The 22,380-nt window shown below is 36.5% G+C and overlaps 1 protein-coding gene across 10 annotated transcripts in view; it reads right to left on the bottom strand.

Moving 5' to 3' along the window:
- The window catches only part of LOC123864385 (sodium bicarbonate cotransporter 3), a 38,554-nt gene extending 17,285 nt beyond the window's left edge, over positions 1–21,269 (bottom strand). For all 10 annotated transcript variants that reach the window (XM_045904782.1, XM_045904800.1, XM_045904808.1 and 7 more), the window contains exon 1: positions 20,998–21,269. The gene's annotated coding sequence lies outside the window, so the exon portion shown is untranslated. The remainder of the gene's footprint in view (positions 1–20,997) is intronic.
- Positions 21,270–22,380: the final 1,111 nt, after the last annotated feature.

The raw sequence follows: 22,380 nt of genomic DNA, 5'->3' as shown, positions 1-22,380 counted from the left end.
CATTTTGTGACTCTGTTCTACTAAAGTTAGTTGAAGTGTGAGTATGCAAGACTTGCTTGTAAAAGCAATAGAGCTGAAAAGTCGAAGAGGGGAGGTCTCCCCTCTTCGACTTTTCAGAGATTCGGGTGTGGTAGCGCTTTTTAGAGAAGGCCTATGTCCAACAGTGGATGTCCACAGGCTGATGATGATGATGATGATATGGCAGAGAGAAACTACCTATATTTTAAGTAGATATACCTATCTACCAATATAACGTCATTATTGAACAAACATTATGCGTTAATTAATAGCCTTTGTGGCTTTATCGAATTAAGCACTTAATATCAAAGCCATATAATAATTTTAGGTACAAATTTAGGTTACAGAATTACCTACGAAATGAAGGGTCTGGGACCTGGGTGAAGTTGTATGGGTTCTTCCACACATGTTCAAAGAACAGACGCGCGACGTCTGTTGAATCACACTAATATTATCACACTAATATTATAAAGGCGAAAGTTTGTGTGTGTGTGTGTGTGTTTGTTACTCCTTCACGCAAAAACTACTGGATGGATTTGGCTGAAATTCGGAATGGAGATAGATAATATCCTGGATTAGCACATAGGCTACTTTTAATCCCGGAAAACCAAAGAGTTCCCACGGGATTTCGTAAAACCTAAACCCACGCGGACGAAGTCGGGGGCGTCAGCTAGTGACGAATGAATCGGTGTTATCGGAAAATCATATTATAGTACCGGTATTAGGTATAGGTAAATTTATCGTAGGTAAATAATGAGGCGGTTTCTACGGATTTTAAAAATGATGCATTTAATTCACTCATTACTCAGTGCACTTTAATTAATTAAAGTGGCCAGTTAGTTATCCAGAACCTATCAATGTGGGTTAACTATGGCGTAGTAAATTACAAAGTTATAGTCATTTTCGTATTTTTAATGAATATCTACTGGTATCACTGTATCACACTTAATATTATAAAGGCGAAAGTTTGTATATGTGTGTGTGTGTATGTTTGTTACTCCTTCACGCAAAAACTACTGGACGGATTGGGCTGAAATTTAGAATAGAGATAGATTATACCCTGGATTAGCACATAGGCTACTTTTTATCCCGGAAAATCAAAGAGTTCCCACGGGAATTTCAAAAAACCTACATCCACGCGAACGAAGTCGCGGGTTAGTTAGTTTTAAAATAAGTTTGTCAGACTATTCAACGACATTATGATTTGATGCACCGGCCTATAATACCCTACTGCTGGGCTGAGGGCAAATAAGTGTTTATAGCGTAGTGGTCAAAACTACAGCCTCCTTTTCGTTGGGAGTCCGAGAGTCTATCCCGGGCACACACTTCTAACTTTTCATTAAGTATCGCTTGCTTTGACGGCGAAGAAAAATATCGCGAGGAAGTCTATATGCCTGAGAGTTCTCCATTATGTTCTCAAAGGTGTGTGAAGTCTGCTAATCCGCACTTGGCCAGCGTGGTGGACTGTGGCCTAAAGTCTTCTCATTCTAAAGGATGTCTATTGTTCAGGATTTAGTCGGCGACGGGTTGAGATGATGATAATGATGAATCTAGATCCATTGATAGATAGGCCAGTAGGTCATCAAGACTTTTCTCTGATACGATTTATGTATGACCTAAGGCATACATTCTGATGGAATAGGAGTTAAATCACTTAATTGCTCCTTAGGATTTGCGCTCCTCTGAAGCGGCTTAGCGGTGAAATCGGATCAGCGTTTTGCTTTAATCTGCCCACTGTAGGTATTACTCGTATATCACCCCAAACTCGATACAAACAAAATACGCGCGAACGGTTCCATGTACAATTTTCATAGGTAGGTAAGTATGTCACACAAAGAAAAGCGGTGAATTTACGCAGTGCGGGCTTATCGCCTTATAGTAGTAGAGTGGCACTGAGTGGAGTGGAGTGGACCGTAAATCGGCCAATCACAGTGCTCGTAATTCTCACTCCTCATTAGTGGAAACCGTGTGATTGGCCAATTTACGGTCCGTCCGCTCCACTCCGCCCAGCTCCGCGTCAGTGGAAAGTAATGTCTTGTGCTAGTTTTCTTTTTCTTTTTAGAAACCTGTAGTACCTAGTACGACAGAACAATAGTTCAAAGTGTGAGCTTTGATTTGTTTCTAAGATCTCTCGGCTTTCAGTAGGTAGGTACTCTCCAACCATTGAGGAAAATTGAGTCTATAACTAATAGGTATGCTATGTATTTTGGATAGGTATTATTTCATTGCGGGCAAGGGCAGTCCAAAGTTAAATCATGATTAAACGAGCCTCTAATAAAAAACTTAATGAGCTTAACCGCTTACATTATTTATTATTTCCAGTAAGCCTACATTTTTATTATTTTACAGTAATAAGGTTAGATGAGCGATATTTTTTATTGTTATATTTTCCATTAAAAACATTGTAATTAGGAAGGTACAGCCATAATTACTGAAGAAAACCATATCATAATTATAAGAACTGTTTATGTTGAAGTAAATCTTATTAAATAAGAGAGCTTATCCAATTTTTACAAATAATAACCAATTTATATACCTACCTAACTAGGCACCTACCTTACCTACCTTTGCGAACCTAAATCTGCCTAAGTAGGTACGTACCTACCGAATAAAATTAATCTTAGTTTTATCCAAAACAAAATACTGCTCTACGCGTAGGCCGTAGGTAGGCACTAGGCGTACCTATCTACCTGTACCTAGGCAGCCTGTGTTTTAGTTTCAAAAGAAAACCCTTATCAAAGGAATTTAATTTAGGTTCTATAGCAAGTTTTCGCTTGTCTACGCCAAATAGATACAATTATAATAAAATACGCGTCTATTAAATTAGATATAAATTGGGTTTTGGTACCTATGGTCTTACCTTACCTTAGGGCCGAAACTCAAAATCGCTGCGTAAAATTTTGTAACGCGATCCGCGTCTTGTGTCCCTAAACCGCACTGCAAAATTGTAACGCGCGTTTTTTTTGCATGAAGCCACACGTAAGCCACACGAGTTCGCAAAGAAAAACGCGTGAACAATTCCGCAGCAATCTGTAGTTGCAGAATCCACGAATGTTCTGTGCACCATTTAAGTAGGTACTTACCTACTGGGTAAAAACTGATAATAATCGTGAGGAACTCAGATTTATTTCGCAGTGCGGACTTACCCTTAGTGTGCTCGCGGTTTGGGGCCCTTTAATCCGTTACCCGAATTTGGCCAATTTAGAACATAATTATACTGTGATTGATTGATTGATTTGATTTGGTGGCGAGGCTGTTCAAAGAGAATAGGTACCTTTGTCATCGAAATTACTCAGATTCAACAGAATATTCAATAACTAGCTGACCCACACCAGTGCCGGCTTCGCTCGTGAAAATATTTTGAAAAACCGGCCAAGTCCGAGTCAGACTCGCGCACTGAGGGTTTCGTACTCGGGTATTTTTTTCAACATTTTGCACGATAAATCAAAAACTAATAAAAATCTGTTTTAGAATGTATACGTAAAGCCCTTTCATATGATACCCTACTTGGTATAGTTATCTTATTTTGAATATTAAAACACATTTTAATTTTTTTTTAATGATGTAATTACAAATTCGTGGTTTTCAGATTTATTCCTGTACCTACTTGTGCTATAAGACCTACCTACGAAATTTCATGATTCTAGTCAACGGGAAGTACCCTATAGGTTTCTTGACAGACAGATAGACAGATAGACAGACAGACAGACAACAAAGTGATCTTACAAGGGTTCCGTTTTTCCTTTTGAGGTACGAAACCCTAAAAACGATGAGGAGATGGAGAAGATTTGTTATTAGGAAGGGATTCTAGCCGGGCTTAAACGCTGCTCTTATTAATTAGGTCTACATACTGTACAAAGACCTAAATCTGGGACACGAAAACAATAGTCGTCTTTAACGTACGCCGTTCATAAATAATGTGTTCATTTTTATTTCCGCTCACGTACCAGAGAGATCAAGGTCTGGTCTCCCAAAAATATTTTTCAACAAGTAGGTACAGTTAGGTACCGGTACAGGTAGGTAGGTACTGTCTATAAATTAATTAGGTAAAGAAAAGTAAAGTAAAATATTCTTTATTGTACAGCAAGACACAGAAATGTATAAAAAAAATAGATTTTTGTACAATAGGCGGCCTTATAGCTAAAATAGCGATTTGCTTGCCTTGCGAACCTTGCTACTACTACTATGTACTAGGTAATACTTTTAAAGCTGCAAAACTTTCGTTAAAACAGATGAAATCTGATATCCTAACACGGGAAAAAACAAAATACCAAATCAAAGTCATCGTACAAAAATAATAAATACAACATATTGCAGGTACTTATATACTACTTATAATAATTATCAGTTTTGTAACAAAATTAATTTAAATCAAAATGTAATATATTTCATGTACTTAGGACAAACTAGTATCTCTTATGCTACGTCAGTGACTCTACCACACGTGCGGAATGCAGATTTTAGTGAGAAAAACCGGCAAGAAACTCAGCAGCTGCTTTTATCTTATTTTAAAGACATGACAAAAAAAATTGGTAAGCTAAAAGAAATACTTTACTTCAAGCTTGAAACAAATTCAGGTACCTACCAAACTGTAGACTAGGTATCGCTTTTAAAACTATTAGGTAGAGTAACTATAACATCGCAGACGTCTAGACACCTAAATTCTGTTAATTTTCATGAAATCTAGGATGGAACTTTTCATACGACTCAAAGGTTTAATAAAAAGTAAAAAAAATCAAGTTTTTTGCGCGGCTCGTCCCGGCTTCGCTCCTTGATCTTGATAGGTATTATATCAGTCAGTCAGTTTTTTCTTTTGTTAAAAATTTTGTTGGATAGATGCAGGTATTAAGTATTGGTTATTGCATCTATTTTAGGATAATAATTATAGCAAGTAGTGGTAGCAAGTGTGTCTGTCTGTCTGTCTGCTACCTTTTCACGGCCCAACAGTTTAACCGATTCTGACGAAATTTGGTACAGAAATAGCTTATATCCAGGGGACGGACATAGGCTACTTTTTTATCCAAAAAATCAAAGAGTTCTCACGGGATTCCCAAAAACCCATCCGCTTAACCGATTTGTATGAAATTTGGCACCGAAGTAGCTTGCGTCCCTGTAATTGACATAGGCATTTCATCCCGGAAAATCAAACAGTTCCCAATGGGATCTTTAAAAACCTAAATCCATGCAGACGAAGTCGCGGGCATCCCCTAGTTTCATCATAATATCATGTGTGTGTAATTAGTAATTACTAATTAGAGTAAGTACGTAGGTACCCATAATAATAAATTAAACTAAGTGGTTTATTAAAAATGCCGGGTAGAAAAGCTGTAATGAGAAAATTTCATGCGGATTATCCGATAATCTTATCAAAATGTTGGTTGTTTCGTTTATTAAACCGACTCTGCAATATACGTTGGTACTTATTTAAGTTTTCAACCGTGTTAGGTATATTATGTATTAAGTACCTACATTTTTGATACTTTAGCATAGCTACTTATTATATTTTAGAAGACTTTATATATTTTGGCAGCTTAAGTTTTTTTTTAAATGAAATAGCGACGTTAAAGTACCTACCTAAAAGCAGATAAAATGTAATTAGGTATGATGGAATAATTCATTATAGAGTTCCTAACTTTGATGTTTATACCTACCTAATAATGAGAGTTAGGTATTTGAAGTTATATTATAACGCCTCGAACAACTTTAAATAATATTATTTGCTTACTTTACTTACTAAGATTATATTTAGATTTGGTTAGGAGTTATTTCAAGTATTTATTATTATTTAAATTCAAGCGAAAATAATAATTTTATTGTAAAAATTAGGTAAGTACTAGGTAACTACCTATAAAAGGTACCAATCGCTAACCTTAATACTTACAAGATACACTTACATTTGGAATGGTGAAAGATTTTCTTTAAAAGGCAATACTGCTAAAGTGGGTCAACCAAAGTCGTCCTTTGAAGGTGTTCAATTTCAAAGAGCAATTTCATTTCGGATTTATAATATTTTAAATGTACTCGAGTACGTCGGTAAGTCTATATAATTCTATTGAGGTAAAAATATTCTTCTCTTCTTTCTGGGTTGGTTTCTGCACTTAAACGTTTCCTTCTGTTGTGAACTAGTGAACTAGATAGTCAGAAAACTCTTGGTTTGATCCTGAATCGACATCTGTCAAATATTATAGGCTAGAGATGATGGCAAGAAACCTAGTCGTTTCATAGTCTACCTAGCGTCAAATGTAGGTAACATTTGACGCCTGCCAATGTAGGTGAACTGTGACAATAGTACGAACGAACTGTGTGCAACGTTATTCCCCACGCATGTGTTAACAGGGCTCTCACCGTCACTCGTTTCATACAATCGTAGTTCCAATTTCATTTGAATGTTAAGCAACCAAAGTCCATGAAATTTTGCAGACATATTCTAGAAACTAATATCTGTGTCTGTGGTGTTTTAGATTTTTCTAAAAATATGTAGTTTTAAAATTACAGGGGCTCAAAGATTTGTATGAAAATTTTTAAGACCGCATAACTTTGAAACCGAATATTTTAACAGAAATCTGGAAAATCACAGACATAGATATTAGTTTCTAGAATATGTCTGCAAAATTTCATGGACTTTGGTTGCTTAATATTCAAATGAAATTGGAACTACGATTGTATGAAACGAGTGACGGAGAGAGCCCTCTTAATAACGGGTTGTAGAAAATATCTTTATGGAAATTTTTCTTTTATCAAATAACAAATGTTACCTATTTATATTTCCACTGTAAAATAAACTGTAATAAATCTGTACGTGATTTAAAACCTACAATTTCGAAATAACAAATCGAATGCAATAATTCGTCGCACGTGGAGTGCAAAATGGGCGCTCTCCGGTCTCCATTTTGCGATATGGAATTTAAATATTTATGAGTGCGTGACCTTTATGACCAATTTTTAACCCCCGACCCAATAAGAGGGGTGTTATAAGTTTGACGTGTGTATCTGCGTATCTGTCTGTGGCATCGTAGCTCCTAAACTAATGAACCGATTTTAATTTAGTTTTTTTTTTGTTTGAAAGGTGGCTTGATCGAGAGTGTTCTTAGCTATAATACAAGAAAATCGGTTCAGCAGTTTGAAAGTTATCAGCTCTTTTCTAGTTACTGTAACCTTCACTTGTCGGGGGTGTTATAAATTTTTAATTTACACTTGTTGATTTACTTAATATAATTTTTTTGATAGAGGCAATGGTCAAAACTTTTCTATCTCTTGAAAATTTGAAGATACATATCAGTTTTACCACATATGTATTTTCTGCTGGGATCTACACAGAGCTGTAAAGTTTATTACTTTTCGGACCTTTTGTGAATCCGGTGAAGTGGATACCTAATACAAATTCTCAAAGATCACTTATCAGAAATGGAGGTCCAGCCGGACAAACATAACGGTATGTTCATGCAGACTCATCAGATTATTTGCATACGATAGCAGGGCTCAGCAATAAAACGGATAATTGTTATTGGACTTATAAGTACCTACCTAGCTGTGATAAAAATTGTATGTCAAAGAAAAGGTTAGGAAAATATGAAAGTCGTGAGAAAACTTTGAATAAGATTTATATTTTGAATATAAAGTTTTGATTGCAAATAATTCATGCAAGGCAAGCGGTTCCGGAAAGGTCAAAGGCGTTTCAAGCTATAGACGTAGGTATACTTAGGTCAGTATGAAATGCATTTTCACGTTTCGAGCGTATCTATTCGCGTCGGATATGCTGGTAGACTCTGGAACCTTCCAAAAATGCATTTTAGTGTAAGTGTAGTTAAAACCGCATTTATTTAACTAATTACAAGTGTAAATTAAAAATTTATAACACCCCCGACAAGTGAAGGTTACAGTAACTAGAAAATAGCTGATAACTTTCAAACGGCTGAACCGATTTCCTTGGATTATAGCTAAGAACACTCTCGATCAAGCCACCTTTCAAACAAAAAAAAACTAAATTAAAATCGGTTCATTCGTTTAGGCGCTACGGTGCCACAGACAGATACACAGATACACACGTCAAACTTATAACACCCCTCTTTTTGGGTCGGGGGTTAAAAATATTTTACGTTAATATTTACTCACTAAGTAGGCATTGCTCTTAACTGTTGCTAACACCGAGATTTTATCGCTCACCGTAAAAAGCGACTAGTATAAAATGTCACGTAAACGTAAGGAACGGTGATAAAACAAAGGCACTACTTAATTCGGCCGCATCAATGATGCTAATGAATTACCTTTTTATGCAGTACCCTCTTTACGACCACCATGAGGCATTAACTATTATCATTAAGGTAATGGACAAATCTAGGGACAAATAGAATGCTGAAATCCCAAATCCCCAAAATAAACATTCGTGCCTATCTCACATGTGTTTTATACGCGGCTTAATCAGTGTGTCATTACCACACAATATTACCTCCCTCGCACAATAAAGTTAATATAATATATAAATATCGCTCACCCTACTTTTAGTGAGGGATATTTATATATTATATTATATTTCCTTAGTTTTAAGGCAACTTTATTGACATCGCTTTTTTCATTGATCTCATTCTCTTTCAAACTTTCTCAGTTGTAATTGCCTAAGCTTTTAACTACCGTGGCTCTTGTATTATATTTCTAATGTTTTTCTGTCAAATATATTTTGTACATGCATGATATTAGGGCAGACGCATTGGAGTGAGCTGTGAAGACCGTGTACCGGTGAGCGCAGTGTGGAACGATCTAAAGATCACTGGAGTGACGACCTTGAAAAGGTGGAGGGAAGCAGGTGGATAAGGAAGGTGAAGGACAGTCTGTAGTGGCGCGCTCTCCAAAACACCTATGCCTAACAGCTGTGAACCCGTGCAAACTGATGGATGGATGGATGGATGGATGGATGGATGGATGGATGGATGGATGGAAGGATGTTGTTAGGAGTGATACGCGCAATCACAATTTGGAATACGTCTTTATGGACAAGTGATTTATATCTCTATTGAGAAATTACACTGGATAGATACAACATGAGACATGAGAGCGACGTCCTTTAACAACCACATTACAGCGTAAATACCAAACAGCAATTTCGTTTATTTGTCTCCCTTTGTCTCAAGTATTTCGTGGATCATAGACACAAAGCGCCTTGTAACATAGTTTCGTTTCGAGTAGACATATCGAGAATTTGCCCTTTGTATTTTTGAGGGCTCCATCGAAAACGCTTGAACTAAAATAAAATACATGACAAGTTCCATACTCCTAGAGATCGTGGGAAATTTTGAGGAAGTGCTTGATTAATGTAATGATGATGAACCACTCGTTAGACATGCAGGAGGCCCATAAGCAACTTAAAATTCAGACTTTAAACTCGAAGATTTTTTTGTAATGATGTATATAGTGGATCTAGAGAATAACAAAGGTTGTGTTTTATCGTGGTTAATCAAACAGTTCCCCGGATTTTTTTAAAATCTACGTCACTTTTACTAAATCCATGCGAAAAATCACGTCGATCCGTTGCTCGGGATGTGATTGAAGGGCAAACCAACAATCGAACACACGTTTACAATATGGGTGGTGATTTGTACCTGCTTAAAATTTTCCACCATCTCTTCAGCTCTTTGTTTTCCACATACCTACTGGTAAAAATACGTACCTACTTGAAGCGTGAGATTATTTATAAATAAAATCAATACTTAGATCTTGGTCTCTACCAAGTGTAAGTAGATAAGTGGTTTACTAAGTAGGCCAAGTGCGCAGACTACACATTGACCTAGGCTATGTCAAAGGCAAGGCCTAGCGAGGAATGCTTTGTAAGACAACGACTCCTGTACGATACATCTAAGTAATTTAAAAAATCTATATGGCACTGAGAGTATGACAGAACCATCGATGTATATGGATTAGCCTTTCCCATATAAATCCGACTCCAAAAATGCGCTTGAATCTTACGTCATTTTTTAATAAGAATATTAGCCAAAGTCAAATTAAAGTCACTAGTGACAAAGTCAAGAGACTTTTGCAAATTCTATTGACTTGTTGAGCGCGTTTTTTATCTTCGAAGGGCCTATCCATATAATGAAAACATCGATATAACATCGATGGACAGAACATGGACAGAAATGTGGCTGCCTTTAATCTTTCAGGGCTGGCTTCATGACGTATTGCCTTGCCTTACAGAATGTACTGTAAGTCTACTAAGTAACAACAGTATACTTATACTTTAGATACCATAGCTACTATCTAACACACAAGCATGCGCACACAAACACACAAACACACACACACACAGTGTTAATAGAGTCGTCTTTGAAGAATGGAGTATTATAATCGCTAGGGGAAAAATAAGAAAATAAGCTCGTCCAATTGAAAACTGCCTTTTTAACCCCCAACCCAAAAAGAGGGGTGTTGTAAGTTTGACGTTACTATTTATGTATCTGTGTATCTGTCTGTGGCATCGTAGCTCCTAAACTAATGAACCAATTTTAATTTAGTTTTGTTTTGTTTGAAAGTTTGCTTGTTCAAGAATGTTCTTAACTATAATCCAAGAAAATCGGTTCAGCCGTTTGAAAGTTATCAACTCTTTTCTGGTTACTGTAACCTTCAATTTTTAATTTACACTTGTTATTTAGGTTGTTTATTAAAACTTCTTTAAAGAAAATTTATTTTATGGTACTTTTTCAAATAAAAAAAAATTGGTTGTCTGTAAAGTCGGTTTACTGACGATAGTTTAACGTGACAACGGTGACAACAAAGGCCGATTGTGCTTCTTTGTCGCTCGTTCCGCGCTCTCGCTTGCACTTCAAGCCTTACATGGAACGCCTCAGAGCGAGGTAACGCCGCATGAGTCATGTTTTTTCGTGCGTGCAGCCGGCTCTATCGAATTATAAGACGTTGTCACGTCAACAATGATTGAAGATCTAATAATAATTCTTCACATAATTTTTAGAATATTCGATAAACCCATCATGTCCTCAACGCTTCATACAAATTGCTAGAGAATATTTTTTTCCGATGAAAGTATATTAAGGCAATTAAGCGTGAGTTTATGGAATATTGAAAAACCTCCCTATCCAGGAGATCCAATAATATCAAGCATATTGCTTTTCCTTTACCATAATATTCTCTTCGTCTATTATAGGTCGGCCGGTATCAGGTAAAAAACAAGAGACTGGTTTTGACACTTTGATTAAAGTATTTCTTTTATAGTCCGGTCAATATAGACATTTAAAATAACAATAATTCTCACTGAGCCAAATGTTGGTGGAGAGCTGGGGGTTACCATTACAAATAAAGTTTTAAAAATCCCCATCGATCCTATGTGTGCTACAAAAGTTATTCGGGGGTCAAAGGTCAAAATTTTAGGTTTTTGGAGTTTTCTCGAAAACGGTAAGTTTTATCAAAAAAAATTTCAAACCAAAGTTGTAGATCTTAAAATTTCCTACAAAAATGGTTTTATGATTTTTTTCCTAAGAGTTACCTTTCCTGAGATATTATTACTAAAGACAGCCAGAAGGTTCCTTCGAGAAAAAAAATAACTCCTTTCTTTTCCCTATCGCGTGAGGTTTTCAAAAAATCTGGTCTTATTACTTGTCATTATAAAGGCAACCCTCTGTGTCAAATTTTAGGTCTAAGGATTTGGACTGGACGTTGAAAAGCCAGGCAGTGAGTCAGAAATTTTCTTTATAGATAGTTTCCTTTTTGATAGTAGGTAAGATATAAAACCTACAACATAGAAAATAAAGTACCTAGTTACCTACCTACAGTACCGGAAGCGACAGCAAATTACTATCGGAAACGGCCCCATGGGCCATATCCTCTGACAGGGAAATAAGCTTTTAACTTTTCCTGAACTGAATTCAAAATGGTTTCAATATTTCTGTATTTTGAGAGGAAATGCTAAAAAATAATTTTGAACGCAGCAGCTTTGCCAACTGCATACAAATCTCAATAAGATCAAAAAACGCAGTTTAAATACTAGAAGGGAATTATTTTATCAAAATTATTTGGTAGGTTTAGAGATTGCTACAATAACTTTTATTTTTAACCTCCGACCCAAAAAGAGGGGCGTTATAAGTTTAAGGTGTGTAGGTACAGTGTATCTGTGTATCTGTCTGTGGCATCGTAGCTCCTAAACTAATGAACCGATTTTAATTTTTTTTTGTTTGAAAGGGGGCTTGATCGAGAGGAGAGTGTTCTCAGCTATAATTCAAGAAAATCGGATCAGCCGTTTGAAAGTTATCAGCTTTTTTTTAGTTACTGTAACCTTCTTCCCTTCGGGGGTGTTATAAATTTTTAATTTACACTTGTGACTGTAATATCAAGGCACGGATAATAAAATTTTTACAGCTTTGATAGTGTCCTATTTGCGCTTCGAAGCGAAAACAATCTTAAAACTTCCGCGAGAGCTGAAAACGGAAATCGACTCACTCTATAACTTCTGTCACTGCACAATCGAACCCGTTGTTGTATTTATTCGATACGTGCTAGTTTCGTATATGATGTACTAGAGGATGCCCGCGACTTCGTCCGCGTGGATTTAGGTTTTTAAAGATCCCGTGGGAACTGTTTGATTTTCTGGGATAAAAAGTTGCCTATGTCAATAACAAGCTACATCGGCACCAAATTTCATACAAATCGGTTAAGCGGATGGGTTTTTGGGAATCCCGTGGGAACTCTTTGATTTTCCAGGATAAAAAGTAGCCTATGTCCGTCCCCGGGATATAAGCTAACCCCGTACCAAATTTCGTCAGAATCGGTTAAACTGTTGGGCCCTGAAAAGGTAGCAGATAGATAGACAGACAGACAGACAGACAGATAGACAGACAGACAGACAGATAGACAGACAGACACACAGATAGACAGACAGACACACTTTCGCATTTTTTTTAAATTTTTAATTAAAAAACACTTTCGCATTTATAATATTAGTATGGATATGGATTTATTCGCTAAAAACTAGAGTGAACTATCTGAGTGAGGGAAATCTCGGTTTGAGTCAGAATCAACGATATCTCAAATACTAGGCTATGGTGACGTAAAATCATACAAAATAGGGCTACATTAGGGCTATCTGCGTCAAATATACTAACATTTGACGCCTGCCAGTGACGTCGAAGACTTGACGTTTTGTTAAAAGTTGCCTTATTGTCGTGAAAACTGTGCTACAAAATATGTCAGTTATGTAGATTAATCGAACCCAAGATCTCCAAATAAAACCTCAGCCCTCATTACTGTACCAGCCAGGTCATCAAGAACAACAGAAGCTTTTGCTCAGAAAATTTAGCGACAAATAGTTACTTAGCTACTTAATTTTAGACTTGCCATTATTCAAGTTTAAAAAATCTATTGAATCTCCTGAAAAAATCGTAAATAATAAAAACTCGACTTGATTCGGATATGACTCGAGCTGGCCTCAGCAAAGCGCAATAGAAGTAACTGCAACTTTTATACATAGCATATTTTAAATCGAATCTTTGAAAAGAGCACCCGCCGAGTTTCTTGTTGGTCCTTCCCGTAGGAAGGGCATTCCGAACCAGTTGTAGATATGCATTTCATAATTTAATTTAAAAGTACCAACCTAAGTACCTACTGAACTTTTTCTAGTTCAAATACTTAGGTAAGTACTTCTTTTTTCTAAAAAAAAACATAAAAAGATAGAAGTCATCTCACGTAAAGACTAATCATAGTTACTCGATGTTTCCTCTCTCCCGGGGATATAATTGTAACTTCCGCTAGAAACGGGAACGGAAATAGAGTCGCTGTATACCTACCTACCTATAGTTTCATTCACAGAACTTTGCGTAGGTTGATAAAATGTGGTTTGAATTTGAAATGAATATCTTTTTGAATATGTCAATTCCAGCTTTAGGTAATTCTTTATCTTAGTTAATTTTTTTTTATCAAAAAACCCATTAAAATGAGTAATGCAATCTCACGTAAAGATTAATCATACCCACTCGATAATTCCTCTCTCCCGTGAATATAATTGTAACTTCCGCTAGAAATGGGAACGGAAATAGACCCGCTGTATAGTTTCATTCACAGAACTTTGCGTAGGTTCATAAAACGTAGTTTGAATTTGAAATGAATACCTATTTGAATATGTCAATTCCAACTTTAATTAACCCCTACTTGTATGCTTGTAGGTACTACTTATTTTTAGATTTACTGACCAGAACTTTAAATTTTCAAAATGAATGATAGATTACTTTAGGTACCAAAATAACATATTAAGCTGGAGACTGACTTGTATGTAACATTTTGGTGTAATGTATCGAATTTTTAGAACTGAAACCAAAAACTGACTTGGAACGTTAATGCCGTGTTAGTTTGTATCATTCGCGGCATAATATTATGTGCGACGCGGTTTTTCTAAAGTAATTATATAATAGCGACCTGCTGAACTTCCACTGTAGCTGTGTTAAAATCAGAATTATCAAAAAGTTTTAAGGGGCAGAAAACATTCATATCGTAGAAAAATAAAGTCTCTTCAAATAGTACCTACTATCATTTTATTTAAGTTTTGTCTAATGTGTTGGACAAGGTCCGTATATACATGAGAAATTGAGGTATCAAAACAAGTAGATATCTTGTGTGTTATTTTAAGTAAATAGGCATGCGCTGGACTACTGTCACACCCAAGTAGGTGATGATGCACCCTAAGGTGGAGCGCGATTGCACAGAAGGAAGTCGAAATCAGTACAAGCATAGGTAGACTGTAATAGTAATATACATAGTTGCATTTAAAGCTGATAATATAAAGAACAATGGCACTGAAATTACAGCTACCTGTGTGCTGCGATTCGCGCATCGTTAATTTGAGCTGTAACTGCAAGCCACCGGAAACCTCATTTGCATACCAACATATACCTACCTACCTTCGAGCATCGAGTCAAGGTACATTTGCATAAATGAGTATTTATGGGTGCATTTAGGGATCGCAGTTCTATTTATACTACACTAGATAATACCCACCACGCTTTGCAAAGCAACTCCACGACTCCTCTTGTACCTATTAGGTACGTCAGAAACCTTTCCGCAAGTCACAACAGCAATTGTACTTAGTTTCAACTCAATCGGATAAACGATGCGAATCAATAATAAACAGAGAGGCTACATGAATCTTTTTGAAAGATTTAGTGTCAGCTTCTTGATATACAGTCAAGTATAGATACCTAATACATATTAAATGATGTCGATATTAAAGAAAAACAAAAAGGGATAAGGAGATTGAAGGTTTACAGATTTTCTGAATTATGTAGTTTCCCAGTTTGCACCTACTTATTCGCGAATTCAGGTTTGAAAACAACTTTTACATACAAGAACTGATCGTAAAATCTTTTTTATGACTGGTAAAACTCATTAAATACTGTAAGTAGTTCTTAGTGGGTAAGCTTCATGAGCTTTTGATTAAGAACTTCGGGCAGTTTGGACTAGTCTGACTTATGTTAGTCTGTGGGTAGTCGACATAATGGCGACATAAACGAATTTCTGTATCCATTCGACTGAGTAGCTGGATGACTAGTCGAACGTGCGTAATAGGTTTTAAAGTCAGACCTAAAATGATAGACCTAGAAAATTTCTAAGTCCATGCTTAAAGTAAAATAAAATTGTACGCGTTCTTTTAAGTGAAAAAGAAACATTTCCGAAACATTCTCCAGAAAAGAATTCGGTTTACCTTTTAAGTTCTACAAGGTAACTTACTAAGGTATTTTTGCACAGAAATGAATTTTGAGGCAAGCCTTTTTAATTTTAAATCAACTCTGAATTAACAACGGTTCGACCTTTAGGTTAGGTATGAATATTTTAAAACCGACCTGCTCATTTTAGTTTACCTATGCTTAGTAGGGATGAGGTTTTACATCCGACCAATAGATAGAATCGAACTTTGAAGCACAATGATGTCAGAGCAAAAATGAACTTAAATGTACTTGATTCAAAATCAAAAATTCAGTACTACATATTTTAATATCGTAAGGTGCCCGCTTGGAGCGCCGCGCTGACTGTAGGATATAATAATATGGACAAAATTGAGTTCTAAAACAACTCAATTTTTATCAACATTGTGATTTGTGAGATGCATAGGTGAGATGTAAAAGAAGTCTAGAATCTCAATAGCTCAACGGTTGAGGAGCGAACTGAATTCCGAAAGGTCGGCGGTTCAAACCCCACTAGTGTCGTACCTATTTACATATCTATGCCTATTCCTAGCACAAGCTTAACGCTTAATTGGAGGGGAAACGGGAATATAAGTCATGAATAGCATGACTAATATTCTTTATCTAAAAAATAAAAAAACTTATAATAAGCACAAAATAATATAATGCTCAGTTAGATATAATTATGAACAACGAAAGGTATGCCGCGAGGGAACCTGGAATTTTGAAGGATCTTTTAAAGGTTTCAGTGCTTCACCGTCGCTTCCACCTTAAGGTGTTCGTGAGATTTACAGTGTTAGGTACTCGAATACAACGTCAAATAATGAATAGCTGACGATATTTACGAGGGCAAATATTGCAAGATTACCGTACCTTTGGTATAAATTATTATCTTAGCCCTAATTACATATTGCATAACTGAGTAGGTTGTTGTAGGTAGGTGTGTCGACGTGAGGTGAGATCTCAGTGATTCATCAACTTGAGACAACTGTCACCTTTCCCGCACCGCTCCACTATAACTGCAGGAGTCTACTCAGTTATTCGCTATACCCACCTAATCCTAGCGACTCGGTTGACGCCATCTCTCCAGTTATGACATGGTCGCTAACTGTAGATCTCATAAGATGAAGAAAGCTAAGCTTGGAGTTTCTCTATTTGATCACATTAGAAATGAATAGAACCGTAAGAGAACCAGAGTAATCGACGTAACTCAGTGGGTTGCGAAGCTGAGTGGCAAAGGCCAATCACATAGAAAAACCGATCGACGTTGGGGTCCCAAGGTCAGTGGTGACCTCGCACCAGATATCGTAGTATTGGAAGATAACAGTAGGTATATAATGATTGAATTTTATTTAATCTTCAAAAATTAACGAAATTCACGACACAGACACCCCGAGCTGAAATAATTTTGTTAACGAATTATGTAGAAAATAAAATACGTAGGTACACGCTTTGTCCTTGTACTTTCAAGGGTACAAGAACCTTGTCACCTAAAGTCGAACATGCTAAGCACTAAACCAACAAGACAGTTAGGACAACTTCTTTTACACAACATTTCTTATTTATAATGGGGCTGACATGTACCTAGATATAAAAGTCCCTAAATAAATAAAGAAAAGAAAAACATTTATTAGGGTCTATGAAAAGTCGATTTTAGCAAAGTTATCATAAAGTTAGTTATTAAGATCACTTTTAGTAAATATACAAAGCTTTGATTTAGAATACAAAGATATCGGGTTTAATTTCTATCAAGCCCCCAAAAAATGAAAAATACAAAATTCAGTTCAGAGAAAATTTCGGGTGAAAGGATATTTGAAAGGAAAATCTATTGTTTTAAGTCTCGTCGCCTTTATTTTTAGTGAGAGAAATTTTTCCAATTAGTTTCTTTTTTAGGGTTCCACTATGTCTTTTATTTATATTTTTAAAAAACGATATCGGCCTCCCGTGGTCCAGTTTCTATTCCAGATACACGCTTCTAACTTTTTGGAGTAGCGTGCGATGTATGAAATTACCAGTCGATGCACGCGACTTCGTCCGCGTGGATTTAGGTTTTTTGAAATCGCGTGGGAACTTTTTGATTTTCCGGTAACCTATGTGCTAATCCAGGATATTATCTATCTCTATTCCAAATTTCAGCCAAATCCGTCTTGTAGTGTTGAAAGAGTAACAAACACTCGACTTTATAATAATATTAGCGTGATTAACTTAAAGTAATAATACATGCAGTGAAATTATTGTACTTTTACATAATATTTTGGCACTGCTTAGGTATGTATATGTTATGTATAAGCAGAGCCAAAGTTTTTATTAGTAAATAGCATAATCCATCTTGAAATATTACGAGTTTGTTATGAAAACAGATATAAACCAAACGGATAAAAGATCGCACGTGACCAAACTCCATATTGGGCGAAAGTTTATTGAAGTGGCGTGACACCATTAAAATACAAGCGTTGTAGAGCTACTAGCTGTGATAGCCTAGTGGTTAAGACGTCCACCTCATAATCGGAGGCTGAGCGTTCGATCCTGGGCACACACCTCTAACTTTTTTAAAGTAAGTAGTTAAAATATATTATCGTAAAGAAACCTGCACATCTGAGACTTCTCCATGATGTTCTCAAAGGTGTATGAAGTCTGCCAATCTGCACTTGGCCAGAGGTCTCATTCTGAGAGGAGATTCGTGCTCTGTAGTGAGCCGGCTATGGAATGACCATAATGATTATGTAGTAATCTCTGGAACTGCTTAACCGATTTTGAAAATTCTTTCACCACAAGAAAGCTTATGAAATAGGAATAATGTAGATTCCTGAGTGACATAAGCTATTTTTTATTTTCAAATAAATGAGAGATCCCTGCGAAAATTGTAATAAGCTACCCGCGAGAAGCCAGGGCGGGTCGCTAGATTTTTTTTTAGATACAAGTTAGCCCTTGACTGCAATCTCACCTGGTGGTAAGTGATAATGCAGTCTAAGAAGCGGGCTAACCTGGAAAGGGTTCGGCAGTTTTCATCAAACCCATATACGCCTTTGATTTCTATACGGCATCGTACCGGATCGCTTGCCGGTAGAGTGGTAACTAACCACGGCCGAAGACCACCAGACAAAAGTTTATTTATGAAACCATACCTCTTTTTACTGACCCGCAGTTATGTAACAATAAATTAATGCACACAGCTCTTGAATCGCCTGATCGAAGGTCACATTACCTGTTGGCATTAAACTGTAGTTTCTGTTAAGGCTTCAGCATTTCTCGGGCTTCCACGTTGAGGCTGTTGGGACGAAGGTCGGAATTGTGATGTACACTACACTTTTACTTTACTTGGAACTGTTGAAATTATTGACGTCTACGGCTTTGCGCGATTCATTTGAATGCGTTTTATAATCAATTGAATATTGAAAACATCATGAGGAAACCTGCAACGGTGTTCTCCACAATGTTCTCAAAGGTGTGTGAAGTCTGCCAATCTGCACTTTCTTAACTTAAAAACTGTCGCATTCCGTCATTAGAAGACCATTGCTCAGTAAAGTTGAGATGATGATGATGACGGTGGTGAATTTTGTGAGTGATGAGTACAAATCAAAATGAATGGATTCAAGTTCCTAAATCCATTGAATTACGCCTAATTTTTACCAGTTGTCGACCCATCGAACTATGAAAGTGAGTAAAAATAGAGACCTGTAAGTTCCTGATAAAATAGACCACTGTGGCTTAAATTATTTGGAAAGAAATTTGGGAATTAGTAGGAACTAGAGGGTGCCCGCGACTTCATCCGCATGGATTTAGGTTTTTAAAGATCCCGTGGGAACTGTTTGATTCTCTGGGATAAAAAGTTGTCTATGTCAATAACATGGACGCGCAAGCTATCGCGCTACCAAATTTCATCAAATCGGTTGAGCGGATGGGTGTTTGGGAATCCCATGGGAATTCTTTGATTTTCCGGGTTAAAAGTAGCCTATGTCCGTCCCCAGGATACAAGCTAACTCTGTACCAAACGTCAGAATCGGTTAAACTGTTGGGCCGTGAAAAGGTAGCAAGCAGACAGAAAGACACACTTTCGCATTTATAATATTAGTATGGATATGGATGGATAAATAGATGGGTTAAAAATCAGTCGGACATACACCGAACCCCAACGAAACCGGGCAGAGCAGAGGAAGCAACGCAATCTATCTACGTCCAATTCTTTGTGTTATCGTGGACCCTAGTTGTTCGTGCAATATTAAAAACTCAACCTCTCTAGTACATGGCGGACTCGGTCTGACTATGTTGTACATAATTTATGTAAAGAGTGAAAGGGTTGTCTACATATCCAGCGAAAAAGGTTTGTATTCATAATATTTTTAATACAGATCTGAAATCTGAACCTAAAATGGATAGGTATTTTGTAATCTGTAGCTAAAGGTCGGTAAATAATATTGGGTCTTCCAGCAAAAGGTAACCACATTATGTATATTTAGTCAGTTTGAATGATGACCCCTGTTGTGTAGTGATATAGTAGGCGTCTATCAAAAAAGAAGAAATGGATTCGATTTCGGTTGTGTAATTATTTCCCCTAACGGTTTTAAACATTAATAATAATCCACGCTGATGTTTCCACATGATTCCATGATCCACATTTATTATCTACTAGCTTATGCCCGCGACTTCGTCCGCGTGGATTCAAGTTTTCCGCAATCCCGTGAGAACTCTTTGATTTTCCGGGATAAAAAGTAGCCTATGTGCCAATCCAGGATAATATCTACCTCCATTCCAAATTTCAGCCACAACATACACACAACAAACAAACATACACACACACATACAAACTTTCGCCTTTATAATATTAAGTTGTGATTGCATACATTATACTCGTATTTAGTAGGTAAATTAATTTAACTTAGATATATTTTATGGACCAATTACCTATTGACTAAGTAAAATATTGTCTTGGTTAACTTCTTGTGAGACGTGACATTTTTATATACTTAGGTATAAGTAAGTATTTTCATTGATTTAAAAAAGCTTGATTGCATTAAAAAAGAATACACGAAGATGAAATATTGTAAAAATACATAAAACGGTTGGCGTAAGGGTATTAAATCTGGCTTTAATTTAAACATACGGATAAATCATAAATGTAGGATGTTTAGAAAATTAGTGTCTTGTAGTATCCCATACGGCAATCTATAAATTTGAATGTACCTAATAAGTATAATAACAAAGCGTGCCTACAAAACCGCAACAAAATAAATATATATATATACATACATAATAAAATACAAACCCGAATAGATACTCAAAACAATAATGAGAAAATTGCTTAAACTTCGCTTACCAAAATCAATCGACGATTATGTTATACAGCAGCCTCAACACCGACTTTAAACTATGCTTGTATCACTTATTCATCACATAAATAAATCAGCATTGTATTAAACAGTCCATTTTATTAACATATTTCACTAAACAAACGAAGAACAAGAGACAAAATTGTATATAACACAGTAAAACTAAGGATTTCATACATATATTTGTCTAAATTAAAACCTAGTTTAATCTATGAACAACGCGCAGGTATAGAAAAGCCTGCGGCGTGTGTATCTGCCGAACAACGTCTGTATTCGGAGGGGAATGTTTGTTCTCGGACTTGCGCATGCGTGGCTACCCTTACATCGCTTTCCATCAACACGACACAACAATATCGCACGAAGCGAATCTACTCTCAATTTTTACACCGTGTTGTTCTGTGTTTGGGATGGAGTCGAAAATAGTTCACGCGAGTTCCAAATTTTTAAGCGACTTTACTTTAACGTGATAAAAGTTATATTTGAACGGTGCTGATAATGAGCATATGCACAATACAAGGCCCATATAACTTGGCCGATCTATCTAGTTGAAGCTGTTTGGATGAGTTTCTCTAGAAGTCTAGATGTGCTTTAGTTCCCAACAATACTCCCGTAAACATGAACGTAGCAATATTTTTGTTGTTGATAACTTAATCTATGGCAGCGGTACTTTGTGGTCTTAATTCAAGAGTTATCTCCCAAAGCCACCATGTCCAAACCTCATAGTCACCCTGTGTTGGGAGCAATACGCAAAGAAACTTTCTACTTTTATAAAATAACGAAGGTACAGCACGCGCTGTCTCTCTCTCTAATTATGTTGGTAAATTAGAAACTCAAACAGTTTCTACAGTGAACCGATGTAACCCCAATTTATAACTTGCGATGTAGGTACGATTACAATCATTAAGTTGGCAGCTATTGCGGAGTAGGATTTGTATTGCAAGTTATCGTAGCTTCGCTTTAGGGCCCAGGGCATTGCCTGTCTAGCCAGACGCACACCTGTGGGTCCTTACGGCTTTTAACCATGAGAATAACAATGTACTTTCTTATACCGATACACGAAGTATGTACATCCTTTTTTTTATTCAAGTTTGTCCTTGACAGCAATCTCAGCTGGTGGTAAGTGATGATTCAGCCTAAGATGGAAGCGGGCTAGCTTTGAACGGGTACTTTCACCACTGAACTAAGGAATTCCTCAATGAGAAACTATCTTGAAATAAGAAGTACTTATCTAATAAACTAGATGTAACAACCTAAGATACTGTAGATTTCCAAATCCCTCTTAAAATAATTTCTAGAAAGCTTTGCACCGATAAGCTATGTTACTTGGTGATTAAAAGCATTAGACAAAGCTTGCTACAAACTGAAACACC

Source organism: Maniola jurtina, chromosome 1 (assembly GCF_905333055.1).
Source record: "Maniola jurtina chromosome 1, ilManJurt1.1, whole genome shotgun sequence".
Lineage (NCBI taxonomy): Eukaryota > Metazoa > Arthropoda > Insecta > Lepidoptera > Nymphalidae > Maniola > Maniola jurtina.
Note: the sequence above shows the minus strand (reverse complement) of the source record. Positions and strands in the feature narration are given on the sequence as shown.